The sequence below is a fragment of the Triticum aestivum genome, chromosome 7B, assembly GCF_018294505.1.
Source record: "Triticum aestivum cultivar Chinese Spring chromosome 7B, IWGSC CS RefSeq v2.1, whole genome shotgun sequence".
NCBI classification, from domain to species: Eukaryota; Viridiplantae; Streptophyta; class Magnoliopsida; order Poales; family Poaceae; genus Triticum; species Triticum aestivum.
Window position 1 is genome coordinate 551935178 of NC_057813.1, and position 15019 is coordinate 551950196.

The window sequence follows — 15019 nt, forward strand, 5'->3', positions numbered from 1 at the left end:
GAAAATCATCAAGTGAGGAAAAACCCAAACCCAAACACCTACAAACCCAAAGTGATTGAGCATCACTAAAGAGATTGATCCCGCGTGGATCCGACGCTTGTAACCTTTGAAGACTATGCTTCTTCCAGACGGTTAGGCGTCATGGTCTAGAGCATCCAAGAGGAATTGTGGATCGCCGAGTGACCGAGTCTGTGAAGGTTTGGAAGTCGCCTTGAAGACTTACCACGATTGATTGGACGAGGTCTATGTGACCTTAGTTCAAGGACAATACGGTGAGGACTTGGTGTCCTGAGCTACGTGCTCAGCGACTGGGTGTCCGGGACTGTGTGTCCTCGAGTTTAAATACTCAGCCGCTCCAACCAGACGTACAACTGAGACAGCAGTTCGAACTAGTCTACCAAATCATTGTCTTCACCAACCTAACTGGTTCTATTTCCTCAACTCTTTCATTTCCTCATTACTGTGTTGAGTGTTTGTTCATATCTGTGTTTTGAAGACTTTGACTGAAGACTTTCTCAATTTCCTCAGTTCAATTTCTTCAGTCTGTTTGTCTTCATCTTATGCTATCATGTGTTTACGCTTTCTGTACTCTGTGCTTGTCTTCATTTCATCATGATGACTATGTCTGTATCCTGTTATGCTTACTTCTGAGTACTTATTCCGCTGCAAGTAGTTCTTCGCTAAGGAATTTCCTCACCGGCAAATTCTTTAGTGAAGAATTCATAAAAATCGCCTATTCACACCCCCTCTAGTCGATATAACGCACTTTCAATTGGTATCAGAGCAAGGTATTCCCTTGTTCTGTGTGATTTTGGTTTAACCACCTAGAGATTTAGTTATGTCGACCACAGGTATGATCAAGGTCTCCGCTGGGTGTCCTACCTTCGATGGCACAGACTATCCCTACTGGAAGAATAAGATGCGAATGCATCTTGAAGCAATTGACAACGATCTCTGGTACGTTGTGGAAAATGGTGTTCCCTTAGTCACACCTTCCTTGAATGCTGCTGATGTGAAGAGATTCAGTCAACTCGATTCTCAAGCGAAGAATATCATTTGTGGTCATCTGAGCAAAGGACAGTATGGAAGAGTGAGTGCTTTGGAAACTGCTAAGCTTATCTGGGATAGGCTCTCCAAAGTAAACGAAGGAGTCTCAACTCAACGTGACTCTCGTGTTGACGTTCTTCGCAATCTCTTCAACCGCTTCAAAAGACTTGACAATGAAAATGTTCAGCAAACCTTTGATCGCCTCACTGACATCTCAAATGAGCTTCAAGCGCTTAGCGCCACTGACATCACCGACCATGAGGTGGTGAAGAAATTGCTGAGATCGCTAGATTCTTCATTTGATACTCTGGCACTGATGATACAAGAACGTGCTGATTACAAGTCACTAGATCCCGCTGATATCCTCGAGAGGCTAAATACTCATGAGTTCCAGCTTGCTGAAAAGAGGGATCTCTATGGTTCAGGCTATGGCAAAACACGTGCCTTGAAGGCCAAGGTTGTGTCTGAATCTGAATGTGAAGATTCTGGTAGTAGCCTTGGTGATCCTGAAGAATTGAACCAGGAGCTATCACTGCTCGTGAAGAATTTCCAGAAGTTCTCAAGACGTGGTCGCTTTGGAAAATCCTCAAGAAGCAGTGATTCCTCATCAAGTGACTATAAGAGAAGACTTTGCCATAAATGCAAGAAACCTGGTCACTATATTCAGGATTGTCCTCAATGGGAAAAGGAATTGAAGAAGAATAAATACAAGGATTACAGTTCTGATGATGCTAAGAAGAAGAAGAAATCGTCAAAATCTTCATCATCAAAATCCTCGAAGTCTTCATCTCACAAGAAGAGCAGCTCCAAGAAGGCTCGGGCATTCATTGGCAAGGAAATGGACTCTGAAGCTGAATCTGAGGAACATGAGGAAGAGGAGGCATCTGAGGAGTCCGAGTCTGGTGTGGCGAGTCTGGCTCTCGCTACTGCATTCGTCAGCAAGTCAATCTTCAACTCTAAAGAAATTGACCTCATCAACAAGGCTGACGAAGACAATGATGACTATGCTCCCACCTATTGCTTCATGGCAAAGGGTGCCAAGGTAACAAAATACCCCTCCTCCGAATCCAGTGAGGATGAATCTGATGAAAATCTTTAGCCTAGCTACTCTAAACTTGCTAAGATTGCTGTGAAACAACAAAAGGCTATTGAAAAACTTCAAAACATGCTAGACAAAAGTGATGATATGTTGGGTGATGAAATGGACCGCACTAAAGACTTAACTGAAAATCTTCAAAGACTTCAGTCTAAGTTTGACAACCTTCAGAGTCATCATAAAACTCTCTTATCTGATCACGAGAAGCTTTCTTATGAATTTCTTCAAAGAAAGCAAGATCTTGAGAAGCTAAGAGTGAGTTATGAAGATCTTCTGAAGGAGCGCGATTCATTACTTGCTCAACAAATCAGCGCTTCTCAGGAAGAATTTGTTCCTCCATGCTTAAAGTGCATTGAACGTGAATCTGCTAATTCTTCACCTGAATGTTCAAAGGCTTCAAATGTTACAAATTCTTCACCTGCCTCTGCTATCATTAATTCCTCATCTGAGGACATTGCTAGTATCACTGAGGATGCAGGGCTGAAGGAATTGTACACGAGAGGCATGTACAAAAGCCTCAAAGGGCATCGGATTCTTTGTGATGTGCTCAAAAAGCAGATCCACAACAGAAACCCTAGGAAAGAGGGTATTGCCTTTGAGAGGAAACTCAATGCTGATGGAACATATTGGAAGCCTGAGCAGTACCCCAAAACCTCATGGGTTGCTGCAAAGGGACCTCCAGTTGATCCATCCAACTTATCTGGCTTTACATGTGAATCTCCTCATTCTTCTGATGAGTCATTTGACTCCAACTATAAACTGTTCAAAAATCAGAATGGTGAAGTATTTGCTAGATATGTTGGGACTAACTGCAGGAACGGTTCCCCTATGAAGAAAATCTTGGTCCCCAAAAGTTATGTTGAAAGTCTTCAGGTGAATGTCCTCATGACACCACCTGTGAAGAATAGGAACCCCAGATCAAACTCTTCATATGGACCAAATTCTTCATATGGATCCAAGTCCTCATACGGACCAAACTCTTCACATGGATCAAATTCCTCAAATGGATCAAAGTCCTCATATGATCATCATCGTGCTAACCCTTCTGTTTCGCAGGGCAGAGCTAAGGGCTATGAATATGCGCATTATTCTTCAAATCATTATGTTCATAAGTCCTCGAAGAATTTCTCTACTTATTCATATGCTTACCCTAACCCCTCTTATGTGAAACAAAGTGGACTAGCTTCTATGCAACCTTTTTCATATGGTGCTCGCAGAGTGATCAATTCTTTGCCACCCCTTTAGATGTGGGTGGTGAAGAAAAAGAACTAACTTCTTCTGCTGGGTCAGTCCTCCATACGTGCTTTAACGTCTGAAGAATTTGTTGGGGGCTGACAAAAATGCCTGAAAGGACGCAGGCGAATCATGATGAAATGAAATTTCATTTCACATGTCCTCATACTGCTTATCTGTGCTATTGATTAATGAAATTGAACTGATGAATTTGACGTCATATTCTTCACTGATGAAGTATATGAGTTCGTAAGATGCACAAATTCATCTGCAGGATGATCAGCCCAAAGCAAATGAGTGGGTCCTCGATAGTGGATGTACAAATCACATGACTGGTGACAAGAATCTATTGATGGATGCTCCTTTATCACTGTCACATCTGAAGCATATCATCTTCGCTGACAAAGGCAAAAGTCAAGTATTGGGTCTAGGTAAGGTTGCGATCTCAAAGGATCGACACATGGACAAAGTCATGCTTGTCGAGTCCTTAGGATACAACCTCATGTCTGTCTCAATGTTTTGTGATCTCGATATGGTTGTTGTCTTTGGCAAGTATCGTTGTGTTGTGATCATGGAAGCTGACCATTCCAAAGTCTTCGAAGGCTTTAGGAGAGGAGATCTGTATATTGTTGATTTCTCTACAGGATCACAACCAGTCGTGTGCTTACTTGCAAAAGCATCAGAAGGCTGGCTATGGCATCGACGACTTGGTCACGCTGGCATGAGGAATCTGAACACGCTTGCAAAGAAGAAGCATGTCATTGGCATTGAAAATGTCAAATTCCTCAAGGATCACTTATGCGGAGCTTGTGAAGCTGGAAAGATGACAAAGGCCAAGCATCCAGCGAAGACTATCATGACCACTACTCGTCCATTAGAATTGCTTCACATGGATCTCTTTGGTCCTAATCATTATTCTCCTGTTTCAAATGATGCATCTCTATATGGCTTTGTTATTGTTGATGACTATTCTCGTTACACATGGGTACACATTGTCACTTACAAACATGAAGTGCAGGAAATCTTCAAACGATTTTCCTCGAGGGCTTCAACCAACTTTAGTGTGAAGATCAAGCACATCAGAACTGACAATGGGACTGAGTTCAAGAATTCTGGTCTTGATGGCTATCTTGATGAACTTGGTATTACTCATGAGTTATCTGCTCCTTATACTCCTCAGCGGAATGGCGTCGTGGAGCGCAAGAACAGAACCCTCGCTGAAATGGCTCGCACTATGCTTGATGAATACAAGACGTCTCGTCGTTTCTGGATTGAGGCAATTGATACTACGTGCCACGTCATCAATCGGGTATATCTTCACAAATTCTTCAAGAAAACTGCCTATGAACTCCTCACTGACAAGAAACCCAATGTGAGTTATTTCAAAGTCTTCGGTGCTAAATGTTGGATTAGAGATCCTCATCACAATGCTAAATTTGCACCGAAAGCACATGAAGGTTTTATGCTTGGTTACGGAAAGGACTCGCACACCTACAGAGTCTTCAACAACGTTCTTCACAAGGTTGTTGAAACTGTAGATGTGCGGTTCGATGAAACTAATGGCTCGCAAAGAGAGCACCTACCTTCTGTGATAGATGAACCAGCACCTGAGGATTCTATCAAGCTCAAGGCTACTGAGGATGTTATTCCTACCGAAGAATCTACTAAAGAATTCATTCCTGAACGTGAAGAAAATCGAGCTGGTGCACTTGATGAAAATGCTGAAGAAAATGGTGCTGGAGAAAATGTTGATCAAATTCCTCAACGACAACCAGCTCATCCTCGCATTGCAAAAGAAGTGCAAGTTGAAAAGATCATCGATGACATTCGAGTGCCAGGTCCTCTCACACGCTCAAAAGCTTCACATTTATCTAACTTTTGTGGGCACTATGCTTTTGTCTCTATCACAGAGCTCACTAAGGTAGATGAAGCATTTCTGGAGCCTGAGTGGATTCAGGCCATGCAAGAAGAATTACATCAGTTCGAGCTCAACAATGTCTGGGAACTGGTCAAACGTCCAGATCCTCGCAAGCATAATATCATCGGCACAAAGTGGATCTACCGCAACAAGCAAGATGAAAATGTCCTTGTGGTGAGGAATAAGGCGCGACTTGTAGCTCAAGGCTACACACAGGTTGAAAGAATTGATTTCGATGAAACTTTTGCACCTGTTTCTAGACTTGAGGCTATTCGCATATTACTTGCTTATGCTAACCATCATAATATCACTTTATATCAAATGGATGTGAAAAGTGCATTCCTCAATGGTAAGCTTGAGGAAGAAGTATATGTTGCTCAACCCCCAGGTTTTGAAGATCCAAAGAATCCTGACAAAGTCTTCAGACTCCACAAGGCCCTCTATGGCCTCAAGTAGGCCCCTCGGGCGTGGTATGACTCTTTGAAGGAATTCTTCGTGAAGAATGGCTTCACACCCGGTTCACTCGACCCTGCTCTCTTTACTAAATCTTATGATGGTGAACTGTTGGTGTGCCAAATATACATTGATGATATTATCTTTGGCTGTACTGACCAATGCTATAGTGATGAATTTGCCTATATGATGAGTCAAGAATATCAAATGTCTATGATGGGAGAATTGAAATTCTTCTTAGGTCTTCAAATTCGTCAGCAGCACAATGGCATATTCATATCTCAGGAGAAATACCTCAAGGATGTCCTGAGGAAATTCAGCATGCAAGATTGCAAAGGCGTCAAAATTCCTATGCCCAGAAATGGCCATCTATGCACTGATGAAAATGGTATTGACTTCGATCACAAGGTATACCGCTCCATGATTGGCTCTTTATTGTACTTATGTGCATCTAGGCCAGATATAATGCTTAGTGTTTGCATGTGTGCCCGATTTCAAGCTACACCGAAGGAATCACACCATAAGGCTGTGAAGCATATTCTTTGATATCTAGCTCACACACCAACACTAGGATTATGGTACCCCAAGGGCTCTACTTTTGATCTCATTGGATATTCTTACTCTGACTATGCTGGTGATCGTGTGGACCGCAAGTCAACATCTGGTACTTGTCATTTCCTCGAACGATCTTTGGTCTGTTGGTCCTTGAAGAAACAGAATTGCGTATCACTGTCTACTGCTGAAGCTGAATACATTGTTGCTGGTTCTTGCTGTGCTCAACTGCTATGGATGAAGCAAACCCTCAAGGACTATGGCGTCAACGTGAAGAATGTTCCTCTCCTCTGTGACAATGAGAGTGCCATCAAGATTGCTCACAACCCAGTTTAGCACTCGAAGACAAAGCACATTCAGATTCGTCATCATTTTCTTCGTGATCATGTGTTGAAGGGTGACATCTCCATCAAGCACGTGAAGACTGAAGAACAGCTGGGTGATATCTTCACAAAGCCCTTGGATGAGAAGAGATTTAGCAAGTTGCGGTGTGAGCTAAATATCCTAGAATCTTTGAATGTTCTTTGAAAAAGGACACTCATCCTAACACTTATGCAAAATTCATGACTTAGATGTGCAACACATGAAGAAACGTTTTTCTTCAATCAATGAAGAATAACACTCTAAGTGTGAAGAAATTAATGAAGAATTTGATTCTCAAAACCCTACGACAATTGTACGCGGTGTCTGAAATCATCATTCTTATACGGTGGGTCACGCCACCACCAAAGTTGAAAATCATTTTTGAAATTCCTCAGTTTTGAAATTCTTCAGTTTTTCAAATTCTTCAACTTTGCAAAATCTTCACTGTTTCCATCGTTTTTTCTTCATTGGCTATATATATATGGGTTTATGTCCTCTACAACATTCACTTATGGCTATTTCTTCAAGTTGCATTTTCTGCTAAGTGAATGTGATCGGACCCTTCCCCCTCTATGCTATACTCAACCCAATCTATTCACAAATTCTTCATGTGCGTTCTATTTGAAACTCGTTCAAAATCTTCACTGTGTCCTTGACAGCTGAAGAATTTGCGAACGGAACTTTAAAACTAATCTTATCCAAATTTTCGGTTTTATCGCTCAATCCGTTCCGGATCCCACGATAGACTTATCTATTCACCCACGATCTAACACGATCTCCACTTCTCAGTACGTGGGTGACACATGTCAAGCGAAGGAGAAGGGTCAGGGGCATGTTCGTCCTAAATCTTCGGGAAAACAGTTTTTCACTACCACTATAAATACCCCCTCTCCCCTTCCTCACTTCCTTTACTCTGCTCGACCTCTCCCTCGCTCGAGCTTCTCAAACCCTAGCGCCGCCGCTACTCCATCGTCGCCAGTGAGGAAGAGCTTCACTGCCTTGACCTCGTCGCCGTCGTACTCGTGCCGACCGCGGAAATCTTCACTTCGCCGCCGCCGTAGCTGTCTTCCTCCGCCGAGTTAGGGCGTGGAAGATCTACACCTACGAACTTCACTGTTCTACTTCCCAGTTCATTGTGTTCTTCATCCAGGGTAATTAAAAGTTACTTTTACTGCCCTCTTTTGATTCGAAATTTCACAACAAAATCTTCAAAGGTGTTTTATTCTTCAAATCCTCACACACAAAATACCTCACGAGTCATCTGTTCTTGATCGTTTCCCTAAGCATCATTTTTCTTCAAGATTCCTCAATTGTGTGGATCCTCGATCTATACAACTCTAGAACCTAAGACAAAGAACGCTTAGTGAAATTCTTCAAGACTCATCTGGTCAAATTCCTCAAACTTGTTTTTTTAAAAACCTTCTGAGAACACATATGACCTCTCCAAATTCCTCGCAACTATACTCTGTTCACAGGTACTCATGTCCGTTGCTTAATCACTAGGTTCTCATCAACTTAACTCATTTGCAGCGTTCCTCGAAGAAAAGTTGCATACTTCTTCAAAAAATTTGATTGTTCAAATTCCTCATCTGAAGAATATGGCAAACGGTAAGAAGCTGCAAAAAGGAGGAAAAAAGCCTGAGGTCATGACTGCTTTTGAGATCCCTGAGGATATCTATGCTGATTATTGCACACCTAATGAGGCTAAGTACGGAAAGGAAAATAAAAATCAGCACAAGGTGCGCATACAGAAGATTGAAAGGAGATGGGCAAGAGAATGGAGGGAGTACGGATATGTAACTCTGAAGTATATGAAGAAATTCGCACTTAATCCTCCATGCCCAAGAGCTCCATTGGCACCTGGCCAAGAAGCTGACCCCACCAGCATCAAGCATGGTGAGGATTTTCCTGAAGAATGGGCCAAACGCCAAGCCAAGTTGGCGAGACAAGCCAAAGAAGCAGTGAGGAAATTCAATGAAGACTATGCTGCTGCTGCTGCCACTGAGGCCTCTGTCAGGCCAAGAAAATCAATGGCAAAGAAGCCCGCTCACAAGCCAAGTGCTTCACCAACTATGCCCTCACGGCCAAGTTCCTCAGCAATGCCCTCACGGCCAGAATCTTCAAAGCCCTCATGGCCAGATTCTTCAAAGCCCTCATGGCTAGTTCCAAATGCTGCTCCTGCTCCTCCAAAGTCCTCAGCTGCTCCGGCAAAGTCCTCAACACTTGTACATCTGGCCACGTGCCAAAGAACAACAGGCATCTCTATTGCCTCTGGTGCCTCAGTGAGTTCCTCAGCTGCACCAAAATCTTCATCTGGCCCCACTCTGCTGAAGACTAAGGCAACGGCTGGTCGAGGTCCTCGGCCAAGTCCGAAGAAGAAACAGGTTGCCTTCCAAGTGCCATCTGACGATGAAGCTGATGATGATGATGAACTTGCTGAAATCATCAAAGACCGACAAGAAAGGGCCGCTAGAGCCAAAGGCACAAATGTGCCACTGCTTTTGGGTCCAAGGGCAATCCTAGATTACATTGATCTCTGGCACAAGGACCCAAATACTCCTATGCCTGATTTCAATCTGACTCCTGGTCAAAGTCACATGCTGACCCATTTCATCACTAAAGAGAAATGGAAATTTGAGAAGGCCAGGCAGATCAAGAAGGCTCAGTTCAGAAAGGAGAAGTTTCTGAAGAAAAATGTTGTCAATATGACAACTGATGAACTCCTCAAGATCCAAGCTGAAATCAAAACCCTCGGCGATGATTTCAATGCTTACTATGCTGATTGGCAAGGAGCCAAAGTCAGGTTTGTGAAACTGACTGAAAAGTTTACCAATGTTGCAGCCCCATCGCAACAAGAAATTCCTCAAGCTGAAGCTTCTGCTCAGCCAACTGAAGAACATGCCAGCACTGCTGATGACATTCAGGCTGCTGAAGAAAATGCTAGTTCCAGGGCTGATGACTCCATTCCAGCCACTGAAGAAATTGCCAGGGCATCCACTAGTGGTGCACCTAAAGAAACTGAAGAAGTCAGGGCAAATGCATCAGTTGCGCCTGAGGAAATTCAACCAGATTCCTCAGCTCCATCTGCGCCTACTCCAACTCCAATTCTTCCATGTGCATTCGATGTGAAGAAGACCAAGGCTGCAGAGCAATCTGCAGTGAAGAAAAGGAAAGCATCAAGTGCTTCAGAATCTTCAGCTCCGAAGAAGATGAAGCCTCTGACAAGCTCGATTGAAAATCCAATTGATGTTGTTCCAATTTCCACCATGCCATCAAAGGACCTTGTTCCTTATGGTGAAGAATATGTGATCCCAAGCGGATTTGATGAAGAACCTCAATCTGCTGCTTCGTCAGAGCAGATTGATGAAGAAATGGAAGTGGATACTATCCCTTCAATGATTGTTGCTTCCTCGCCAATGCCTCAGTTCACAGCTGAAGAGGCTGGCGTTGAAGAAAATGAAGATGAAGACGTGGACATTGGCTGCACAACGCCCGTGATGAATGATGACTTTTGGGAAAGTCAGCACCCCAATTCCCCACTCTTCACTCCAATTCAACAAATACCTCAGTCCCCTGCACCAACTATTCAAATGGGCTCTGAAGAAACTCATCCCACCTCATCTATCCATGAAGAAATTCCAGCCGCTAGTGCTGAAGAAATTGTTGTTGTTGAACCTTTGAACACGCAGACTGCAACTGAAGAGGAACCAGAAATTCCTCAGCCTGAAGAACCTGAGATTGCGATTCCTAAGGTTGTGATGCAACTCACTGACACTCCCGTGCCCAAGCCAACGGATCCATTCTCAAAGAAGCAAAAGTTCAAGGTTGAAGACTTCTTCAGCGAGCATGTGTTCTTCACTGACTATAACCCCCATGACTCTGCTCGCATAAGGAAGAGGCACTTCTGGAGTGCTAGTCAAGCCAATTTCTATTCCCCAGTATTGTTCAACAAAGACAAAGTTTTCAATCATGAACATATTCCTCATGTGGACATGGAATCTCTGCCATGCTTCGAGCCAGTACTCAGTGTTCTTCACGATGCTGGATTGTTAAATTTCTGCACTGATATCTATGACTGGAATGAAGAACTCATTCTTCAATTCTATGCAACACTGCACATCACAGGAAATTCTGAAGATGTGAATTCATGGGTGCTGGACTGGATGTCTGAAAATACTCATTACAAGGCACCAGCTACTGAATTGCTTCGTGTCTTACCACTCAGTCCTCCCCTTGACGGTGCTCGTTGCGTCTACAGTGAACCTGAGCTTTCAAATCACTACATGCAAGTACTGATCAAGCCTTTGAAGCCAGGGCAGGCCCCTCGAACCAAATTCCTCGTCAAGGAATTACTATATGTGCCTCGGACTGTCTATCGCATACTGACGAAGACTATGAGTCATATCAAAGGCCACGACTGAAATGATGAAGAAGTCGTTGGCATCATGAAGAATCTGCTTTTCAATATCATTCATGGCGTTCCTGTCAACTTCCATGATTTCTTCATGAGGACTCTGGCGAATATTGCTATGTCACCATTTGAGCTGAAGCCTTATGCACCATGGATTATGAGATTCATCAGGACAAGGTCTTCATTCAACTACAAGGCTGATACTCTGAACCATGGCAGCTACTTGCCTCCAATTGAAGTCCTCAAACGGACATATTCCTCAGCTGATGACAAGGGCAAGGCAACTGCTGTGATAGATGAAGGCATTCGTCCATTGGATGGTCAATTTGGCAAGGCTGCATCCTACTCCACCAATGATGACTCTACCACACATGACTCTGCCGCTAAGAAAAATCCTCAAGCCACAGCACCCAGGGTGATGACTGATCGTGAGTTACTCCTCGGTCTTCATCAGAAAGTTGATCGCAATCATAAATGGGTCAAGCGTCAGTTTGGTTCAATTCTTCACAACATGACCTCAACACACAATGCAGTGAAGAAAAACCACTACTACATCCATGAAACCTTCAACCGTACCTGGGTTGTTCTATCTCATGTCTACAGCGCTGCAGATCTGAAGAATATGGGTCTCAAGGAAGAATTTGACTGGTATGCACCTCCACCGAAGAAATTCAAGAAGGTCAAGGTTCCTTCCTTGGTGGCCAGCTCCTATTCTTCATCGCGCGACACTAATGAAAATGAAGACTTGGACGACACTGCGGCAGGCCCTACTACGACAACCGACCCCGACAATGCTGGCGCTCCTCCATCAACTTAATATTCTTCAGGAGCGTTAATCCTCAGTTTCGACCCTTTTGGTCATTCGATGACAAAGGGGGAGAAATTTGAGTTAGTCTTCAAGCGGGTCTATTATATGGGCGTTTTTGATAAGTTACAACTCTCGTTCTTTTGAAACTTTATTGGATCGAGTTGTAATCTTAAACCCGATGGTGCTCTGATACTTTTGATGCACTGTGCTTTGATACTCTTGATACGTTATTTTGCATGCTTGTTCCTCATTAATATTATTGCGCGCATGCTGAATTTCATCAGGCACCATATTTCATCATGCATTTCAAATTCTTCATATTATATGTCAAATGCGTGTATGAATTACAAGATATAAGGGGAGATCCCCATGATTTAACTCTTCAAGTGTGCATTGCTTCAAAAGCAAATTCCTCACTATGCACATCTTCAGGGGGAGTTCTTCTATATCTTGCAATCAAATTCCTCAATATCAGTACTTATACTTCATATGTTTATCCCCATTGAAAACTTAACCTATATAGTCATCAATCACCAAAAAGGGGGAGATTGTAAGTGCATTTAGTGCCCCTTAGTGATTTTGGTGTATTGAAGACTTATAGGTTAAGAGACTAATGCGTTTGTGAGTGTACACAGGTCTATAAGTCTATGAGGAGTTTGATATTTACAGAGAAAGTCGATCCCTAAAAATGAATATCTCCGACTGAAGATTTTGGTATTCCTGAAGACTTTCATGAAGACTTTGAAAGTGAAGAAATTGGTGTGTTCATGAAGACTTGATATTCATGCGAGGAATATGAAGCTTGAAGACCTAGTTTTCATAGTTTTGTTTTTCTCTTTCTTGAGTCATAGGAAACACCGTACTGTTAAAGGGGGTCGAGGAAATACTAAGAAAAAATTTCCAAATGATGCTCAACTCAAAATCCTACACCTACCAAACCCTTCGAGTGAAGCCTTTGGAAATCTCATATAGTTCAGTCAATTTCTTCAGTGACAGAGACGAAGTTCTTCTGCTCGCTGAGGAATTTGTTCTGACTGAGAAGTTAGGAATTCGCCAGTGCAGATTGCCTATACAGTGAGGAACATGATAGCCCTGAGGAATTTGAGAGTCAAATTTCCGACCGTTGCTGTGCTACGCGCCAGCTGTCCCAAAATATCTTATCCACCTAACGATCATATCAGACAAGGGCATTTATGTCTTATCATGTCGGGATGCTCCCTAGGCTATAAATAGCCGCCCCCTACAACCACTAGCTGGTTGGCTGCTCCGAGAGAAACTGACACTTGTCATTTGAGAGCAACTCATCCTCCGAGGACTTTGAGCGAAAATCATCAAGTGAGGAAAAACCCAAATCCAAACACCTACAAACCCAAAGTGATTGAGCATCACTGAAGAGATTGATCCCGCGTGGATCCGACACTTGTTACCTTTGAAGACTGTGCTTCTTCCAGATGGTTAGGCGTCATGGTCTAGAGCATCCAAGAGGAATTGTGGATCGTCGAGTGACCGAGTCTGTGAAGGTTTGGAAGTCGCCTTGAAGACTTACCGCGATTGATTGGATGAGGTCTGTGTGACCTTAGTTCAAGGAGAATACAGTGAGGACTTGGTGTCCTGAGCTACGTGCTCAGCGACTGGGTGTCCGGGACTGTGTGTCCTCGAGTTTAAATACTCAGCCGCTCCAACTAGACGTACAACTGAGACAGCAGTTGGAAATGGTCTACCAAATCATTGTCTTCACCAACCTAACTGGTTCTATTTCCTCAACTCTTTCATTTCCTCATTACTGTGTTGAGTGTTTGTTCATATCTTTGTTTTGAAGACTTTGACTGAAGACTTTCTCAATTTCCTCAGTTCAATTTCTTCAGTCTGTTTGTCTTCATCTTGTGCTATCCTGTGTTTACGCTTTCTGTACTCTGTGCTTGTCTTCATTTCATCATGATGACTATGTCTGTATCCTGTTATGCTTACTTCTGAGTACTTATTCCGCTGCAAGTAGTTCTTCGCTAAGGAATTTCCTCACCGGCAAATTCCTCAGTGAAGAATTCATAAAAATCGCCTATTCACCCCCCCCCCTCTAGTCGATATAACGCACTTTCATTGATACCTTGGTTCTCAAAAACTAAGCGAAATACTTACGCTACTTTGCTGCATCACCCTTTTCTCTTCAAGGGAAAACCAACGCGGTGCTCAAGAGGTAGCATGTGGCTGCTACAATCAGGTGCTACAGGCCGGCGAGCTGATGCCCCCGTCGGAGCTACGCGAGAGCATGCGCTGCTTTTACAACTGACGCGGCCGATGTTGATGTGCTACGCAAAACATGGGCAAATGTGGGAATGGAGCGATGGCGCGGTCAACTCAACACGAGGATCGAGCGGTCCTAATCGTGATGAATCGACAGCTGGCAAGGCGGCTGATCCTTTACCAAGATCAGCCGGTTTATGCCTAGCAGTCGCCCAGAGAAAACGTCTCGTTGTAAAAAAAACACCAGCAGTCATGAGCACAGGCTTCTCCTCATGGATGCGTAAAGGCATGGCACCGCCGCCGCCCGCGAGCCAGTGGATCGGGGAGGGGGTGCTCCTCGGGTGGACGGCATCCCGTCTTGCAGCCGCTGCCGGCGACTTGGTCGCTCTGCCCTCCCCTAGTTCGGACGAATCTGGGAGGCGGGCTAGGTCGGACGAAGATTTTTAGAGCACTTGCACCCAAGCCCTGCTATCCCGACTCTCCAATATTGCTTTAAGATCTGTGCGAGACAACTAACTTCGTATATGAAATTTTCTCCTTTTTGTTTCTCTCGTATAGAACACGTCTTGAACTTCAAACTTTGCAGTGCGGCAAAACTTACTAACTAGAATGTGGGATAAAACTTTCAGAATTTTTCTTCCGACATAAATACTAAAAATAAGATTTCTTAATCAAATAAAACTTATTTTGTACATTTATGTTGGACGAAAAAATCTAAAAAAATTATCCTAGATTCTAATTAGAAAGTTTTACTATTCTGCAAAGGTTTGAACTTGAACACATGTTTTATGTGTGAGAAACAAAAAAAAGAAATGTACTTGCACGAATCTTGATGCGAAGAATGGATGGCTAGATACTTCCCCCGTCAGGCGGCAACGTCTCTTGTGGAGTGGGATG